Source organism: Bufo gargarizans, chromosome 2 (genome assembly GCF_014858855.1).
Source record: "Bufo gargarizans isolate SCDJY-AF-19 chromosome 2, ASM1485885v1, whole genome shotgun sequence".
Lineage (NCBI taxonomy): Eukaryota > Metazoa > Chordata > Amphibia > Anura > Bufonidae > Bufo > Bufo gargarizans.
The window spans coordinates 402,155,020-402,173,361 of record NC_058081.1 but is presented as its reverse complement, the minus strand read 5'-3'; positions in this window follow the sequence as shown (position 1 = coordinate 402,173,361).

Sequence of the window (18,342 nt, the reverse complement as noted above, 5' to 3'; positions counted from 1 at the left end):
CCCTCAACTATACATTAAGAATCCATATTTTGACCATGTTTTGTAAATGTGATCATGCCTGATCCTGACTGTCAAAGTGGAGATGGTTCGGCAGTGGCAGAGAGGCTAATTTGCATATAGTAAAACATGCATTTTTCTCAGCAATGCGGGCACATATTAACATGAGACTAACACAGATACCTTCAGCTACTAAGTGCCTTGCAACAGGTCAGCCAGTCTCATTGGTACAAATCTGCATTTTAAATGCAAGAAAAACACTTAAGAATTGCAAAGCTGGAAATAACAGCTGTGGGGGAGTTGAAAGGAATACTTACTTACCTTATGTTGTCTCTGCCAAAGGAGCCAATGCCACAAGTACAAAAGCCAAGTACTTACATTTTGCACAGAAGGAAATTGCAAACATTCTTAATACATCTTTTATCAACATATTATTATGTTACTTGATTAAAGATCAAATATTAATATTTTCAAAATATGTAAATTGGGTATTCTTACTTTTTGAATTGATTAAAGATGATGGCCACTGACAGACACTGATAGTGAGCCCTGACCTAGAACCCAGCCCACTTTCCCTACCTACTTGCAGTACAAGCCCTAGGTAGCAAGACCGCAATTGGTTGACAGTCCCTATACTACTACAGTGTAGAAACAAACACCAAGAGACAAAACTACAGAAAAACAGGGTAGTATGTAAATAGATCAGAACCAGACAGGCTATGCAGTACCAAACAAGAGACAGAGAGTAGTTAGAAGACAACCCGGGGTCAGAGGAACAAACAACCAGGAACCAGGAACATAGCTAGTGATCCAGAGACTATTACATGCACTGGTGTATGTCCAGGAAAGGGTTTAAATAGAGCACTGAGTTCCAGGATCAGAACTTGATAAGTCATGAATCGGCACTCTATTAGTCAGAACACTAGCACACATGAATAGATCAACTGCTAGTCTCCTCCAGCACATGCCCTCTGTGGGTAGAAACAGAGCATTGCATCTTGTTGCTAATAATGCTGTCAAGTCACCAGGGGGCGTGGCATAGCAGCCCGAACAGGGCAGTTTGTGACAGGAGTCTATTCCAAGTTAACTCCTTTATTATTTATTGTAAAGCATAGGAGAAATGTTATGCATAATGACACAATGGCTTAAAGTTTCATGGTTTATAAATAATTCCTTACAGTAAATGTACTCAAATAGAATAAAGCCAGTCACAGGGTGAGGACTTTAATAGAAAATCTATTCACTTAAGGTCAGAGTTCTTTATCCAGAACAATGACTGCAATCTATATACAGAAATATCCATGCTCATGAAAATTACTTATTGCAATTGGGAATAGTTTTAATGCAATACCCAGGACAAACCAAAGTAGAGGTCCCTTTGCGTGTTGCCCCACTTCCCTACTTTCGCAAACACTGGTGGAATCTCCCTAGGCTTGTGCAGTAGGAACTACTTCTCACGGGAATCATTAAAGGGGTTGTCCGGGAATTTAGAAAATGAAAATACTTTAATATTACTTTATTGTAAATATATTCCCATATACCTTTCATTATTTATAATGGCTCATTTTGTTTATAGAGCAATCATTAGGATAAACAAAATGGCCACCGTCCTATTAATACACACAAACCTGTCCTAATCATACAGGACGACATGTTACTTCCAAGCACTGAGGTAAAGAGCCGCCTCATCCTCCTCTCCTTCTTGTGAGGGGTTATGATCCTGAATACAGATTATAAGAACTTTAAATTAATTTCTGTGCCAATGGAATCCATGAGGAGACATGAAGTACAGAGAAGACCGACTGTGGTAATGGAGACTGGATACAAGTGCTGCTACCCATTATCCACATCACCCCCACCTAGTATAACCAAGTTGGCTAATTAGAATATAAGGTGCTAAACTCAACGGGGGACAACAGCGGATGAATGAGGGGGTCTTTGGGAACAAAAAAGTGTGATGACATCAGTGGGGGCCGCCCTATAAGGTAAGACCCTAATTAGACTAGGGCTAAACAGATTTTAAGGTCCTCTTTAAACTGTATTCTGGATCATAAAAGAAGATGAGGCAGCTCTTTAGCTCACTGCTCTGAAGTAACATGTCCTCCTGTGTGATTAGGACAGGTTTTCTATGTACTAATAGGATGACAGTCATTTTGTTTCTCCTAATGATTTCTCACTAGAAAAAACAAGCTATTATAAATAATGGAAGGTATTTAGGAATATAATATAATATATAATTATATAATATAATTATAATAAAGTAATATTTAAGTATTTTAATTTTCCTAATTCCCATAGTTGACATACACATACACAGAACAGATGCATGCACCCAATGTCAAGCACAGCTCTGCTAGACAGCTGACATATATACACATAGCACTGCTGTACACACCTAACAAACAAAACTCTGTTACAGATACATATGTTTCTCTCTGTCTCACACACACACACACAATATTATCTTTATTAAAAGGTCACATTTCTCTATTGTTTAGTGTATAATCTTCCTGGTTCTGGCTCCTACCATTTGTGAAATCATCAATGGTCCTTAAGCTTCCAGAGAATGGAGAGAATAGAGTTTTCATCTCCTTTCACTGTACCTTAAGACCTTTCAGCATGGAAATGGTTGTGTTCCTCTTCAAGATCGTGCACCCTCCTGCCTGCACTGATCTCATACAAATCATTTTTGGGCAGGGAGAGAGAGAGAAGTGTGTAGAGACATGCCTCTCTCATTGATTAAGCAGAGGGCTCCCTAGGTAAAATGCATTCTAGTATCATGTAGTCACCCAACCAATGGTGGCAATATTTGGTTACAAACCAACAAAGGACATGCTAAGGTATATATACAGGGAGTGCAGAATTATTAGGCAAATGAGTATTTTGACAACATCATCCTCTTTATGCATGTTGTCTTACTCCAAGCTGTATAGGCTCGAAAGCCTACTACCAATTAAGCATATTAGGTGATGTGCATCTCTGTAATGAGAAGGGGTGTGGTCTAATGACATCAACACCCTAGATCAGGTGTGCATAATTATTAGGCAACTTCCTTTCCTTTGGCAAAATGGGTCAAAAAAAGGACTTGACAGGCTCAGAAAAGTCAAAAATAGTGAGATATCTTGCAGAGGGATGCAGCACTCTTAAAATTGCAAAGCTTCTGAAGCGTGATCATCGAACAATCAAGCGTTTCATTCAAAATAGTCAACAGGGTCGCAAGAAGCGTGTGGAAAAACTAAGGCGCAAAATAACTGCCCATGAACTGAGAAAGGTCAAGCGTGCAGCTGCCAAGATGCCACTTGCCACCAGTTTGGCCATATTTCAGAGCTGCAACATCACTGGAGTGCCCAAAAGCACAAGGTGAGCAATACTCAGAGACATGGCCAAGGTAAGAAAGGCTGAAAGACGACCACCACTGAACAAGACACACAAGCTGAAACGTCAAGACTGGGCCAAGAAATATCTCAAGACTGATTTTTCTAAGGTTTTATGGACTGATGAAATGAGAGTGAGTCTTGATGGGCCAGATGGATGGGCCCGTGGCTGGATTGGTAAAGGGCAGAGAGCTCCAGTCCGACTCAGATGCCAGCAAGGTAGAGGTGGAGTACTGGTTTCATCAAAGATGAGCTTGTGGGGCCTTTTCGGGTTGAGGATGGAGTCAAGCTCAACTCCCAGTCCTACTGCCAGTTTCTGGAAGACACCTTCTTCAAGCAGTGGTACAGGAAGAAGTCTGCATCCTACAAGAAAAACATGATTTTCATGCAGGACAATGCTCCATCACACGCGTCCAAGTACTCCACAGCGTGGCTGGCAAGAAAGGGTATAAAAGAAGAAAATCTAATGACATGGCCTGCTTGTTCACCTAATCTGAACCCCATTGAGAACCTGTGGTCCATCATCAAATGTGAGATTTACAAGGAGGGAAAACAGTACACCTCTCTGAACAGTGTCTGGGAGGCTGTGGTTGCTGCTGCACGCAATGTTGATCAAAACACTGACAGAATCCATGGATGGCAGGCTTTTGAGTGTCTTTGCAAAGAAAGGTAGCTATATTGGTCACTGATTTGTTTTTGTTTTGTTTTTGAATGTCAGAAATGTATATTTGTGAATGTTGAGATGTTATATTGGTTTCACTGGTAAAAATAAATAATTGAAATGGGTATATATTAGTTTTTTGTTAAGTTGCCTAATAATTATGCACAGTAATAGTCACCTGCACACACAGATATCCCCCTAAAATAGCTAAAACTAAAAACAAACTAAAAACTACTTCCAAAAATATTCAGCTTTGATATTAATGAGTTTTTTGGGTTCATTGAGAACATGGTTGTTGTTCAATAATAAAATTAATCCTCAAAAATACAACTTGCCTAATAATTCTGCACTCCCTGTATTAGATTATGTATAGTATTATATGTTATGTTTACTGTATAATTCAAGTGTAACTATATTTTCAAAAACTTGATATGTCATAGTGACATGTCAAAGGTTTTGATTGGTAGGGACCCTCTGATCACTAAATAAGGAGGTACAGGTGCTAAAGCAGCAAGGGGACACAGTGGTTTGTGTAAGTGCTTCTATCTCCTCATGTTAGCATAGGCCTCAGCACTTGATCCACCACCAATCAAAACTGTTTATATGTCACTATGACATATCAAAAGATGGTTTGAAAGTGCAGTTACACTTTAAAAATAAACCCGACCATTGTAGTCAGAACCTTTTATAACCCAATAGTTTCAATGATCCATCCATAAGCATATGCCAACTATATAAAGAGAATATCTTAATAAAAATAACTTGCTGTCTGATCAGTTATATTGTGTATGAAGGAATCAGATCTGTTTACATAAAAATGGTAACTCCTATGTTTCAGAAGAACTGTTCTGCGTAACCAGTAAGGAATTCAACCACAAATGAGAACTGAAAAGAAAGTTCTTTAAAAAAAAAAAAAAAAATAGTTTTCTATTCTTGTTCTATTTACTGAAAACTGAGATAATGACAGTTGAAGGAAAAGATGGCAAGTGGTGCTAGAATGAATAAATCCTGCTTTGTAATGGGGCAAACAAGTCTAGCATTTATTAATAAAACATCCCAATATTTTCTGAGGGGAAAATGTCAGTGCCAACATTTTAGCAGTGCAGCTGAACTAAACTAAAACTTTCATACATCTACATCAATTGTGAATGGATTACTTGCCCTGAAGCCATTTTGTGTCGTTTCTTGAATGCTTGGATGTTTAGTGGCAATGCTCCACTTTCAGAAGCCCTGTTGGTAACATATCTAAGCCAAGATTCCTGTGCCATTTGATTATAAAAACAGGTCCAGTGATTGAAGCCTTGCCAAGCACTGTGAGGGATGAATCACTTCAATGGTACATCATCCATTAAATATGAGATATGAAAATAAGTGAATGTTTAGTTTTATCTGAAAGTTGTTTCAAAAGTGAAAAATAAAATAAAAATAGTTGTCAAACTTTACTAACTTGCAAGCAAAAGATTTGATTACATTTGTTTGTATTTATAAACCAATTATCATATTCAAACTGCTTTAGATTTTATTATGTATTATATTTAATTACTGAGAATTAAAAAAATAGGTTAAAGGGATTCTGTCACCAGGTTTCACCCCTGTCAGCTAAACATATGCTGATGTTCAGGGCCTCATCAGGATTTCTAATGTGGGCTTCTAAATGTGATCCGTAGCCTTATTTTGCTAAAAAAAAACAGGTTTTACTAACCTGTCACTCAAAGAAATAAGGTGCCCAAGGGGATGTCAAGGGATGCAAGGTGCTGGCCGCATCCACCGCCGTTCGTGCCCAGCGCCACCTTTCCAGACTTCTGCACCGCCTCCTAATCCTCTGTGCTGCCTCTAGCTCTCCCTCCCTCCCCCCTCCTCCTGATGTAAGATCTCGCGCGTGCGCACAGGGCTCTGAGAGGCTGGTGCCAGAGTGCAGGTCATACCTGGGTTGAGCGAAGTGCCGGCGCATGCACACTTCGCTTTAAGAAGCCAAATCGAGAAGTCCGTACGGGCGCATCAGGAAGAGCCCTGTGCGCACGCGCGAGATCTTACAGCAGGAGGACGGGGGAGGGAGGGACAGCGAGAGGCGGCACAGAGGATTAGGAGGCGGTGCAGAAGTCTGGAAAGGTGGCGCTGGGCACGAACGGCGGTGGATGCGGCCAGCACCTTGCATCCCTTGACATCCCCTTGGGCACCTTATTTCTTTGAGTGACAGGTTAGTAAAACCTGTTTTTTAGCAAAATAAGGCTACGGATCACATTTAGAAGCCCATATTAGGAATCCTGATGAGGCCCTAAACATAAGCATTTAGCTGACAGGGGTGAAACCTGGTGACAGAATCCCTTTAACAAGAAGACAACTACTAAGAAAGAACCTATGATCTCACATTCATGATTTATAAATATTACTTTAAGGACTTGTCCTTACAGTTGTATTCTGGTTACTTTGTAATCCCACAGGATAGGGGATAACTATTGGATTGGTGGGAATCCTACCGCTGGGACCCCCACTGATCATGAGAACTAGGGCCTTGTACCCCCTGCACTCCACCTGAAATAAACGGAGCAGCCTCTCCGTTTATTTCAGGGGGGCTGCAGGGAGTACAGGACACTTGTGTGGATAGGGGATAACCTAAAGTTACCGGAATACCCCTTTAAGTATTGTAATCTTTGCTTATATTTTACTTTTGCATTCATGTGCAAGTTGAAAACTTCAGTTCTGGGATCCAGTACCAGGCACAGCAGACTGTAGATATGATTTAAAAATAGGATATACTTTATATGAGTTCAGCCAACATATTTCTGGAAGGTTGTAAAACAAGTCTGAACTCAAATAAAGCATACTGTATATTATTGTCTGAATAAGAATATCTCCAGAATCAGAACCCTGGAGTCTTAACTTGCTGATTGATTATTCTTTTCTGCAGTGGAATTATTCTAGAGATTAGTGTTGAGCGTGAATATTTGAAAAGTGAATTTTTATTGTGAATATCAGCACTTTGCGAATTTGCAAATATTTAGAATATAGTGATATATTTTCGTAATTTTGAATATTAAATTTTTTTTATTTTTTTTTATAAGTGACCTTTCTTCTTGCTTGTGGGCTAATGAAAAGGCTGCAATGTATTTGTCTGAGCTTAGCAACATCCCTAGCAACCAATAGAAAAGTTGCCTACCCCTTACTATGTATATATATATATATATATATATATATATATATATATATATATATATTTCAGATAGTTAGGGGGATATAGTCAGTGTAGGTAAGATTGATATATAGTGTAGCCAGGTTCTGCTGTCCATACATACATGCTGCAGACATAGTGCTGTGATGTTTCAAGTTGCACACATTGCGAAAAAAATATGTGCATCATTAATTGCCAAAAATTTGCAAGTGCAAATATATTGGAGCACTCTATCTGAATATAAAGCTGTGCTAACCATTTTCTCCAATTTCAAGAAACTTATACCAGCTTAAAAAATGTAGCATAAGTGACCCAAGCCTGCATTTTGGCGCATTACGCGAATATTATATTGCCAATTTTCACAATCAAGAATATAATGTAAAAATCTCGATTTCACAAATATATGACAAATATTATACAAAATATTTGCGAAATATCGCAAATTCAAATATTGCCCCTGCCGCTGTCACGACCCTTGGTCATGGTCGTGACTCCTTGGGTGCCGCATGCTGTTGCCCGCGGTTTGGGAGTTCGTCAACCGCAGCTGGGGCACTTAGTTGTTTGCCTCAGGTGCGGTTGCCGCAGACAACAAGTGTGCGTGCGGTTGCCCTTGGCAACGGGTTTTGTGTGAATGCCGTTTGTGTGTCTGTGTGCACTTTGTGTGGTTTGTTGTGCACGAGGTGATGTTTTATATGCACCTGGACTCCTCCCTTCACCTGCGGTTGTCCATGGCAACGTCTGGCGACGTTTGCATGCTGTGGAAGTGTCTCGGCCTGTTGGCTGTTCTGGAGGACACGGTTGCCACGCATGCCGTTGCCGTCGGAGACAGGTGAGTGAGGTTGTGTGCTTTCCCCTTTATGTGAGTTTCCCTTCTGTGTTGCTGGAAGGGTTAACTCCCTTCCCAGTGTGTGTGTCTTCACTGGGTGTGTGCTGATCATTGGGTGGGGCCTCTTGGCCTATAAAGCCTCAGTCCCTGGCTGGGCTCAGTAGGTTGCTCTCAGCCATGCTGGCTGGAGCAGCCTCCTGTCTCCTCCATCTGCCTGGTGGGGACCATCCTTCTGGTCATAAACCTTTGTCAGTTTATTCTATGTTTCATGGTGTTATCTAGGTGTGTGTGGGGTTATCTTGTTAGTGCAGCTTATGGTTTCCTGGTTTCCCTTGTATGTCTGGTGTGTGCTGTGTCCTTTATGTTGCTGTGGACATCAGCACTTGTTCTTGGGTTCCAGGTTTGTGTGTCTGTGGCAGGTAAGTGCAGGACTAGTCTCACTTACCTGTCATTTCCATAAGTCTGTTATTGTATTCCCCTGTGTTGCTTGGCCGTTGAGACTCCTGCTCCCCCGTGCCAAGGAGGAGCAGGTCGTCTCACTCTGTCCCCTAGTACAGGGCCGACTTGAGGGCTCGTAGGGACTTTTAGGTTCCGGCGTATGAGCCCTCCTACCACCAAGGTCGGCTCATACTGACAGGAGACAGGGTCAGCGTTAGGGACGCAATAGGAGGTGACCTGCTCCCTAACTCTGTGGTCCCGGCCAAGAGGTAACCCTTACATCTTCCTGGCACCGCACGGCTGGGTGTTTCCCCCACACCCAGCCGTGACAGTATGACCAGAACTGGCACCTCACCTGGTCTCCTTCGTAAGAGGGTGAAGCATGCATCCATTGACCGTTGGGGTGCATGCGCGTTCTCCGGAGGGAGAGCGTTACGGGGTTCACCGTTAACGGCGCGGTTGGTGGCTTTTCCCCGCCACCTTGCTAACCGTGTCCGTGTTGGTGACCCCTCGTCCCTCTCAGGGTTCCTATCTCTGGTCGTCTGCTGGCAGCATTCCTTCGGTGTTCCGGCAGGTGTGCTGGTTGGGGAGTGTCTGCTGGCAGCGACCTGGAGTAGGAACGTCCTCCTGAGTTGGACGCGGTGTCCTGTTTTCCTCCTCCAGACTGCTTTGTTGGCTGGCGACCTGGGGACTGTTGTGTACGGTCCAGGTCTGTTGGCGGCAGTTCTGGGGGGAGATACGGGCATCGGTCTGGTGTCCTGTGTTCCTCCTCCGGACTGCTTTGTTGGCTGGCGACCTGGGGACTGTTGTGTACGGTCCAGGTCTGTTGGCGGCAGTTCCGGGGGAGATACGGGCATCTATCTGGCAGTGCCTCCAGTGTTCTCTCTTCCAGTCTGCTCTGTTGGCTGGCGACCTGGGACTGTTGTGTACGGTCCAGGTCCGTTGGCGGCAGCTCTGGAGGGAGACACTGGTGGTTATCAGGCATTGCCCCTCCCCCCCTCCCTGTTGTTTGGTCCCACCAGCCTCCCTTTTCGGTTGGGGGGGGCTTTGAGGGGAGGGAGTGTCACGACCCTTGGTCATGGTCGTGACTCCTTGGGTGCCGCATGCTGTTGCCCGCGGTTTGGGAGTTCGTCAACCGCAGCTGGGGCACTTAGTTGTTTGCCTCAGGTGCGGTTGCCGCAGACAACAAGTGTGCGTGCGGTTGCCCTTGGCAACGGGTTTTGTGTGAATGCCCGTTTGTGTGTCTGTGTGCACTTTGTGTGGTTTGTTGTGCATGAGGTGATGTTTTATATGCACCTGGACTCCTCCCTTCACCTGCGGTTGTCCGCGGCAACGTCTGGCGACGTTTGCATGCTGTGGAAGTGTCTCGGCCTGTTGGCTGTTCTGGAGGACACGGTTGCCATGCATGCCGTTGCCGTCGGAGACAGGTGAGTGAGGTTGTGTGCTTTCCCCTTTATGTGAGTTTCCCTTCTGTGTTGCTGGAAGGGTTAACTCCCTTCCCAGTGTGTGTGTCTTCACTGGGTGTGTGCTGATCATTGGGTGGGGCCTCTTGGCCTATAAAGCCTCAGTGCCTGGCTGGGCTCAGTAGGTTGCTCTCAGCCATGCTGGCTGGAGCAGCCTCCTGTCTCCTCCATCTGCCTGGTGGGGACCATCCTTCTGGTCATAAACCTTTGTCAGTTTATTCTATGTTTCATGGTGTTATCTAGGTGTGTGTGGGGTTATCTTGTTAGTGCAGCTTATGGTTTCCTGGTTTCCCTTGTATGTCTGGTGTGTGCTGTGTCCTTTATGTTGCTGTGGACATCAGCACTTGTTCTTGGGTTCCAGGTTTGTGTGTCTGTGGCAGGTAAGTGCAGGACTAGTCTCACTTACCTGTCATTTCCATAAGTCTGTTATTGTATTCCCCTGTGTTGCTTGGCCGTTGAGACTCCTGCTCCCCCGTGCCAAGGAGGAGCAGGTCGTCTCACTCTGTCCCCTAGTACAGGGCCGACTTGAGGGCTCGTAGGGACTTTTAGGTTCCGGCGTATGAGCCCTCCTACCACCAAGGTCGGCTCATACTGACAGGAGACAGGGTCAGCGTTAGGGATGCAATAGGAGGTGACCTGCTCCCTAACTCTGTGGTTCCGGCCAAGAGGTAACCCTTACATCTTCCTGGCACCGCACGGCTGGGTGTTTCCCCCACACCCAGCCGTGACAGCCGCTCATCACTACTAGAGATGTGGAAGTGGGAAGTATTCTGCATTTTCTACAGATATTCAATAGTGGTCTGCCTCTGGCAGAAAACACTGATCATTGGTTTTCCATAAGCTGAAATATAGCTTAACCCCTTAGTGACCACCTATATCGGTCCAGGCTGTTTACCCCCTTACATGCTGCTGGCAATGGTGCCCCCTGCATGTAAGCAGTAAAAGAGGGAGTGTACTCCCTCTATCTCCCATTGGCGGCCCATAATCACTTTTGCTGGTATAGGCCCCAAGCCAGTCTTGAGTGTTCCCCAAATTCCCCCCAAAAATAAATTTGCTATTTTTTCATTGAAAATACGCTTTGGACAAATAAAATCTCCCCACATGTATGGTATCTCCACATCCGTAACAACCCATACTACACAAATATCATGTAAATTATCCCCTATAGTTAATGCCTTAACTAAAAAAAAAACAAGAAAAATGACAGAATTGCTCATTTAACAAGCAATCAAAAAAAATAATTTACCCCAGAATAATACCAATGAAAACTCTAAGTTGTCCCACAAAAATTAAGCCCTCACACAACTGCATAGAAAGAAAAAGAAAAAAGTTATAGGTGATGCAAAAAAAAATTCTTCCTTAAAAAAAAAATTGGGGTTTTATTGCACAAAAGTAGTAAAACTTAAAAATAAAACTATATCTATTTGGTATGGCTGTATCACTGTAACCAACCCAGAGAATAAAGATATTATGTTATTTATGCAAAAAAAGTAACATTTTTATTTTTTTTATTTTTTTATTGATGAGTAAAATTTGACACATAACAATATGCATAATAAAAGACAATAGTCGACCAGAGTCGAACAAAACCAAAAACACAATACAAAAAATAGGTAGATATCACATACATTGAATGCATGTATGCAGTTACTGACAAATAGGAATTGATGAAATTATAATAGGATGATACAAATAATACTTCAAGGGCAAGAAAACAAATAATTCAAATTTTCTATATCTTTCCCATTGTGCCCAATTGATTTTAAATCAAGGGTGGGATCTATTTTCCCAGGATGCAATCTCCTCAAATCGGTATATAGCATCAACTTTGTTAACCCATGAAGTCTCCGATGGGGTATCTGGGGACAGCCAGAGCTGTGGAACCAGCAGACGCGCAGCCATGATTAATTTGAGGAAGGGAATTTTTATTGGTTTGTCTCCTTCAGGGTTACCTAAGAGGGCGACTAGGGGAGACAGCGGGACTTTTGAGCCACAAATCATATTACATTTCTTGAATATTTTTTCCCACCAGTTATAGATATTTGGGCATAACCACCAAGTATGGTAGAAGGTGCCTCTTGCTTGGCCGCAGCGCCAGCAGGTGTCCGAGTTCCCCTCTTTATATCTGCAAGTTGTGTCCGGGGTCTTATACCACCTGGTTAAGACTTTGTAGCCATTTTCTTGTATTCTAACGCTACGGGAGGAGGAGTGGGGAGTCATGAATATGTGAGATAGTTCCTTCGGGGAGAAGCTGTATTCAAGGTCTCTTTCCCAAAGACTTATGAAAGCTGGTCTTGGTGGCATAATTGGTGAGTTGAGCCTTTTGTATATTTGCGAGATGGATTTGATAGGGGAGGGTTGAGTCTGGATTATATGTTCAAACCATGTGAGAGGTCTTAATAGAGAATGATATGGTATGAGTTTGGTAATATGGTTCTTTAAAAAAGAAATAATGAGAGGGTTGGCATGGGGGACATTCAAGGCCGAACATAGCGCATCTCCTTCCAATAGGATCCCTGATTCAGTATATAGAGAGATGATGGGGGTAGTTGATAGGCGGAGGGCAGTTGGAATATGTTGTTTCAATTCCTTGGAGGCAAGGTCAAGTACATCTCTTATCTGTACCATCGGTGAGGGGGTGGGAATACCCATAATGGAATCTTGAAACCATTTCCATGCTTCCAAGGTAGCTTTAGCCGAGGGGCTAGCAACTATATTTTTAAATGGGAAGCTGGAGGTGTCTACTAAGAGGCCTCTGAAGGAATATCCAGATTGGGAAGCTTCCATGCCCACCCACGATTTGTGGGGAGACTGCCTGAACCAATCCAGGGCTCTCGTCAGGAGAATAGCTCTATTGTACATAAGCGGATTTGGGAGGCCTATTCCTCCATCTGATCTATGTCTCTGAAGAGCTGGTAAGGAAATCCTTGGTTTCTTTTTATCCCAAATAAAAGTCTAATTGCCTTAGAAAGGGCAGAGTAGTAATTTTTCGGGATGGGGACAGGGAGGACCTGTTGTAGATAGTTAAGCCTTGGGAGGACTAGGGACATTATCATATTCTTGCGGCCAAACCAGGATAGAAAGGTAGAGTGTAAATTGGCTAATTGGTCCTGTATTGATTTGAGAAGAGGGGTATAGTTAAGGGAGAATAGCTTGTCCAAATCATCAGATATTTTGATGCCAATGTAGGTGAGAAAGGGTGTGTCCCAGTTGAAGGGGGAAGTTCTAGCAAGGTTTAATTTAACTGATGGTTTTATGCCAATGGCTAAGACATTGGATTTTTTTTAAGTTTATCTTAAAGTTTGAGAGTGGGCTGAAGGTTTCCAATATCCTATAGATAATGGGTAAAGATGTTTCCGGGTTTGTTGTAGTGATCATAAGGTCATCCGCAAATGCGGCAACTTTATGATCCTGTCCCCCTAGCTTGATACCTTTTATTTTATTTTCCTTGCGGATAGTTTGTAGAAGGGGTTCCATGACTAAAACAAATAAAAAGGGAGAAAGGGGACAGCCTTGTCTCGTTCCATTTTTAATAGGGAAGGGAGAGGGAGTTGTTAACTATCACTGCTGCTGAGGCCCTGGTGTACATTGAATGGATTGCGCCAACGAATTCTGGGGGTAGGCCAAATTTTCCTAGAGTGAGAGTCATAAAATCCCATTTGACCCGGTCAAATGCTTTCTCAGCATCGGTGCTGAGAAAGACTAGGGGGGTAGAGTGTTTTTTAGCGTAAAACAGAGCATTCAGCAATCTAGCTGAATTATCTTTGCCCTCTCTTCCAGTAACAAAGCCAGTCTGGTCTCTATGTACCAGCAAGGGAAGTAGAGGAGATAGGCGGTTGGCCAACATTCTTGCTAATAATTTTAGGTCCAGATTCAGGAGGGATATGGAGCGGTAATTTGCGCAAGAGGAGGGGTCTTTCCCTTCTTTGGGGATAATAGTTATATGTGCTGTGGACATTTCCGGGGACAAAGGGAGGCCCTTCAAGGACAAATTACAAATCTTTAGCAGATGGGGGGCTAGAATTCTACCAAAGGTGCGATAGTAGAGAGCAGGGAGGCCATCTGGGCCAGGGGCTTTGTTCTTAGGAAGCTTTTTAATAGTAAGCAGGAGTTCTTCCAAAGTGAATGGGGAGCTTAGTTTTCCTCTTTGGGAGTCATCCAGTCTAGGAAGAGGGATTTGGTCTAAGAATTGCTGAATTGAGGGAGGGGGTGATATGGTATCCGTGTCACCATTTATTTGAGGGATATTATAGAGGGCTTTATAGTATTCATGGAATTGATGGGCTATCTCCTTGGTAGTTAAAACTTGCTCACCTCCGGCCTTGACAATTTTGTGTATATAGTTGTGGGCTCTTCTTTTTTTGATCCTACTCATCATGAATCTAGATGTTTTATTACCATGAGCAAAGAATTTATACTGAGAGTGCAAGAAAAGTTTAGCAGATTGTGTATTTAGGTAATTTTTCAGTTCCGCTCTCAGTTCGCTAAGTCTGGTGAGTTGGGAATCCTGCAGAGACTTCTTATGAAGAGTTTCTAATTTGCGGATTTCTAGCATTAGGTAGTCCATACATGCCTTCCCTTTCTTCTTAGGTATTGAGCCTGCTTTGATGAACTGACCTCTTATGAAAGCCTTGTGGGTGTCCCAGACTACATGGGGGGAAGTTTCAGGAAGCACGTTAAGCGTGAAAAATTCCTCCATGGAGTTCTGAATTGCTAGAATCTGTTCTTTAGATGATAGAAGTTGTTCATTAAGCCTCCAAATGAAAGACTTTGGAGCCAGTTGAGGTGTGGAGATGTTAACTAGAATAGGGGAGTGATCGGATAAGTGGATAGAGTCAATCCACGCTTTAGAGCACAGATGGATGTGTTCCCTGGAAATCATAATATGGTCTAGTCTGTGATATGAGCCGTGGACCTGAGAGAAAAAGGTATAATCTCTAGATTCTGGATTAAGGGTTCTCCAGACATCAATGAGGTCCTGATTGTGAAATTGTTTTTTAATGGACACTAAGGTCTTATGGGAAAGGGCAGACTTATGAGAGGATGTGTCTTTCAAGGGGTCTCCGCCTAATATAGTGATACCTTCTTTAAAGGACTCTAATATTGGGATGAGACTTTTAAACCATTGCTGTTGATTAGTATTTGGGGCATATATATAAATAAACGTGTAGATTTGGTTCGAAATATAGCCCTTAATTAAAATGTAACGTCCTTCTGGGTCATGTAATTGAGAGCAAAGTTGGAAGGGCACATCTCCCCTGATACCCACGCTAACTCCCCTGGATGCTGAGGAGTTTGAACCACAGTGGAACCATATTGGGGATTTTGAATGGGATAAATTTGGATATCGGTCAAATCTAAAATGTGTTTCCTGCAGCATCAGGATTGAGAAATCCATTTTTTTAAGTAAGGAGAGAATCTGGCATCTCTTGGAGGGCGCATTAAATCCTTTTACATCATAGGAGACCACATTTAAGTCCGCCATCTATTTACCTCAAATGTAGGGCTGCCAGTTCTATTGATATGCTCTAGTAGTCTTAGGAGCCAGGGGTATGGATGTGCCCTCCCGGGTGAAGATATTAATCCCACTTCTATCGTCCTAAAATGGTATGATATAGTAAGAATGTCAGCAAGATCTCTACCTATAAAGACAACATATATAAACATTAGTAACCGGTAACAACAGTACCACATTCTCTTCTGCTTTATATTTAGCATAGAGATCATGTGGTGATGAAATAAAATAGGGTGGAATAAAAAGAAAATGAGTAGAGTTGAGCGAACACCTGGATGTTCGGGTTCGAGAAGTTCGGCCGAACTTCCCGAAAATGTTCGGGTTCGGGATCCGAACACGATCCGAACTTCGTCCCGAACCCGAACCCCATTGAAGTCAATGGGGACCCGAACTTTTCGGCACTAAAACGGCTGTAAAACAGCCCAGGAAAGGGCTAGAGGGCTGCAAAAGGCAGCAACATGTAGGTAAATCCCCTGCAAACAAATGTGGATAGGGAAATGAATAAAAATAAAAATTAAATAAATAAAAATTAACCAAAATCAATTGGAGAGAGGTCCCATAGCAGAAAATCTGGCTTCCCGTCACCCACCACTGGAACAGTCCATTCTCAGATATTTAGGCCCCGGCACCCAGGCAGAGGAGAGAGGTCCCGTAACAGAGAATCTGGCTTCATGTCAGCAGAGAATCAGTCTGCATGTCATAGCAGAGAATCAGGCTTCACGTCAGCCACCACTGCAACAGTCCATTGTCATAAATTCAGGCCCAGCACCCAGGCAGAGGAGAGAGGTCCCGTAACAGACAATCTGGCTTCATGTCAGCAGAGAATTAGTCTGCATGTCATAGCAGAGAATCAGGCTTCACGTCAGCCACCACTGCAACAGTCCATTGGCATATATTTAGGCCCAGCACCCAGGCAGAGGAGAGAGGTCCCGTAACAGAGGATCTGGCTTCATGTCAGCAGAGAATCAGTCTGCATGTCATAGCAGAAAATTAGGCTTCACGTCAGCCACCACTGCAACAGTCCATTGTCAGATATTTAGGCCCAGCACCCAGGCAGAGGAGAGAGGTCCCGTAACAGAGGATCTGGCTTCATGTCAGCAGAGAATTAGTCTGCATGTCATAGCAGAGAATCAGGCTTCACGTCACCCAACATTGGAACAGTCCATTGGCATATATTTAGGCCCTGGCACCCAGGCAGAGGAGAGGTTCATTCAACTTTGGGTAACCTCGCAATATAATGGTAAAATGAAAATAAAAATAGGATTGAATGAGGAAGTGCCCTGGAGTCCAATAATATATGGTTAAGGGGAGGTAGTTAATGTCTAATCTGGAGAAGGGACGGACAGGTTCCTGTGGGATCCATGCCTGGTTCATTTTTATGAACGTCAGCTTGTCCACATTGGCTGTAGACAGGCGGCTGCGTTTGTCTGTAATGACACCCCCTGCCGTGCTGAATACACGTTCAAATAAAAAGAGCGGGTCCCCCGGGGAGGTCAGCACCTCCAAGGCATAAAAGGCTAGCACTGGCCACGTGGACAATTTAGAGACCCAGAAGTTGATTGGGGCCGAACCATCAGTCAGTACGTGGAGGGGTGTGCACACGTACTGTTCCACCATGTTAGTGAAATGTTGCCTCCTGCTAACACGTTGCGTATCAGGTGGTGGTGCAGTTAGCTGTGGCGTGTTGACAAAAGTTTTCCACATCTCTGCCATGCTAAACCTGCCCTCAGAGGAGCTGGCCGTGACACAGCTGCCTTGGCGACCTCTTGCTCCTCCTCTGCCTTGGCCTTGGGCTTCCACTTTGTCCACTTCTGTGACATTTGGGAATGCTCTTAGTAGCGCGTCTACCAACGTGCGCTTGTACTCGCGCATCTTCCTATCACGCTCCAGTGCAGGAAGGAGGGGGGGCACATTGTCTTTGTAGCGTGGATCCAGCAGGGTGGCAACCCAGTAGTCCGCACAGGTTAAAATGTGGGCAACTCTGCTGTCGTTGCGCAGGCACTGCAGCATGTAGTCGCTCATGTGTGCCAGGCTGCCCAGGGGTAAGGACAAGCTGTCCTCTGTGGGAGGCGTATCGTCATCGTCCTGCCTTTCCCCCCAGCCACGCACCAGTGATGGACCCGAGCTGCGTTGGGTGCCACCCCGCTGTGACCATGCTTCATCCTCATCCTCCTCCACCTCCTCCTCATCCTCGTCCTCCTCGTCCTCCAGTAGTGGGCCCTGGCTGGCCACATTTGTACCTGGCCTCTGCTGTTGCCAAAAACCTCCCTCTGAGTCACTTCGAAGAGACTGGCCTGAAAGTGCTAAAATTGACCCCTCTTCCTTCTCCTCCTCCTCCTGGGCCACCTCCTCTTCCATCATCGCCCTAAGTGTTTTCTCAAGGAGACATAGAAGTGGTATTGTAACGCTGATAACGGCGTCATCGCCACTGGCCATGTTGGTGGAGTACTCGAAACAGCGCAACAGGGCACACAGGTCTCGCATGGAGGCTTAGTCATTGGTGGTGAAGTGGTGCTGTTCTGTAGTGCGACTGACCCGTGCGTGCTGCAGCTGAAACTCCACTATGGCCTGCTGCTGCTCGCACAGTCTGTCCAGCATGTGCAAGGTGGAGTTCCACCTGGTGGGCACGTCGCATATGAGGCGGTGAGCGGGAAGGCCGAAGTTACGCTGTAGCGCAGACAGGCGAGCAGCAGCAGGATGTGAACGCATGAAGCGCGAACAGACGGCCCGCACTTTATGTAGCAGCTCTGACATGTCGGGGTAGTTGTCAATGAACTTCTGCACCACCAAATTCAGCACATGCGCCAAGCAAGGGATGTGCGTCAAATTGGCTAGTCCCAGAGCTGCAACGAGATTTCGCCCATTATTACACACCACCAGGCCGGGCTTGAGGCTCACC